Here is a 2,500-nt window from a genome sequence, read left to right as displayed (position 1 = left end):
GCAGTTTGGCCTAGTTCACTCTTTTCCAGTGTCATCCCCCCAAGTTGTCGTTGCCAACAACCCAAGAGTCCATAGTATTCGGAGTTCTAGCGGGGCCTCCCCTTGCTTCCAACAACCCAAGAGTCCATAGTATTCGGAGTTCTAGCGGGGCCTCCCCTTGCTTCCAACAACCCAAGAGTCCGTAGTATTCGGAGTTCTAGCGGGACCTCCCCTTGCTTCCAACAACCCAAGAGTCCATAGTATTCGGAGTTCTAGCGGGGCCTCCCCTTGCTTCCAACAACCCAAGAGTCCGTAGTATTCGGAGTTCTAGCGGGGCCTCCCGTTGCTTCCAACAACCCAAGAGTCCATAGTATTCGGAGTTCTCGCGTGGCCTCCCATTGATTCAAACAACCCAAAAGTCCATCTTCTTCGCAGTTCAACATCGCCTCCCTCGTTTCCAACAGGCCCAAAGGTCGTCTTCTTCGCAGATCCACGAAGAGCTCATCACGATTTGCCACATTCCATTTCCCACGGGTTGTCAACAACACTTTCTCACACTTCCCGCAATCGAGTACGTGCATGACATGCCAAAGCACATCTTATTTGCCTTCCATCGCACTCAAGACGACGGGTTGTGGAAGAACGATATTGTTCACAACAAGTTCAAGGACAACGTCTCAATCAAGGGACACAACCGAATTATGTTGACTGGGTCGCTAAAGTAAACCCGAGTTCATATAATGCACCGCATCCAAAAGAACTAGCCACAACACGTGCATCACTGAGATGTTTCACTAGATGGAACACGTGCGTGACATTAGGATCCTCCAACACCTCTTCGTGATGGAAAGATAGAATTCGAAGCAACCACAGAAGTACCGTCTAGTGGGTAGGCAACACAGGGACTGATCAACCAATATCACCCAAGGCAACGGGTGAAAATGGAAGAGATGCATGCTTGACCGTTCGATACGCAAGGCATGGAGCCAGCCAGCAAGTGCATCTCGATTACAACTCACACACCCTCACGTTCGCAAGACACCACACCACAAGACGGTCCACCCCCCACCTACCATGGGCAAGCAAGCAAATGGAAACATCAAGTGACGCAGGGTCAAGCATCGCTAGGCATGAAAATAACTTTCCACAATATCCGAGGGACTAGCTGCCGAGCTAACCAACGATCAGTGACGACCGTGTGTTGGTATTAATAAAGCTCAACAACTATGAAGAGGCTAGTTGTGCCATGATAAACATGCTAACGCACGCACCACGTGAGGGGGGAGGCCTCATCAAGCTCCCTTTAAAACCTGCCAGTGTGGAGCTGGCCGGCTCAAGGAGCACTCCCCCCCTATAAGAGGTTAATATGCAAAAGGCAAAATTGTACAAGTAGATACACTTTTTTTGAGCAGACATAAGTCCATATCTCGGGCTATACTTCGAATTTTGATGCGATTTTTTGCAGTAATTCGTAGAATAATGGTATCTCCTTGCTCACCAAATTTCATAATTTTTCTCGAAGGGGAACTATTTTTTTTATTTTTTTTACTTACCGGGTATGTGTAAAATCGGGAAAAATAGAAAAGCACATGTAGACTTCGAATTTCGACCTCATTTTTTCCAGTCCACCACTAAACAATATCAGGAACCTCCCCACAAAATTTCATTCAGTTTGGCCAAGGTCTTAAATTTGACAAATTTTGGCACCAACCTATCTAGTCGCGGTGCACCGACCAACTTGGCCAAGTGCAAAATGCATCCAATTCAAAACTTTTGTGCACCAACACTTTTACAGTACTCATTTGGGGGCATTTGGAGGCCTTTCCAACCCTCACATCTCAAAAACCACGAATTTCATTTTTTCACAAATCTCCCCACCAAGCCATCTAGCTATGCCGTGGTGCACCGCCAACCTTGGCCATGTGCAAAACCCTCCGAACTCAAAACTTTCGTGCACCAAGAATTTCATGGTATTCATTTGGGGGCATTTGGAGGCCATTCCAACCCTCACATCTCAAAAACCACGAATTTCATTTTTTCACAAAACTCCCCACCAAGCCATTTAGCTATGCCGCGGTGCACCGCCAACCTTGGCCATGTGCAAAACCCTCCGAACTCAAAACTTTCGTGCACCAAGAATTTCATGGTATTCATTTGGGGACATTTGGAGGCCATTCCAACCCTCACATCTCAAAAACCACGAATTTCATTTTTTCACAAAACTCCACACAAGCCATCTAGCTATGCCGCGGTGCACCGACCAACTTGGCCATGTGCAAAACCCTCCGAACTCAAAACTTTCGTGCACCAAGAATTTCATGGTATTCATTTGGGGACATTTGGAGGCCATTCCAACCCTCACATCTCAAAAACCACGAATTTCATTTTTTCACAAAACTCCACACAAGCCATCTAGCTATGCCGCGGTGCACCGACCAACTTGGCCATGTGCAAAACCCTCCGAACTCAAAACTTTCGTGCACCAAGAATTTCATGGTATTCATTTGGGGACATTTGGAGG

The sequence above is a fragment of the Vigna unguiculata genome, unplaced genomic scaffold (genome assembly GCF_037176805.1).
Source record: "Vigna unguiculata cultivar grain cowpea cultivar isolate G323 ecotype 2 unplaced genomic scaffold, ASM3717680v1 ptg000153l, whole genome shotgun sequence".
Classification (NCBI taxonomy): domain Eukaryota; kingdom Viridiplantae; phylum Streptophyta; class Magnoliopsida; order Fabales; family Fabaceae; genus Vigna; species Vigna unguiculata.
The sequence above is the reverse complement of the archived record's forward strand: the minus strand, read 5'-3'. Positions refer to the sequence as shown.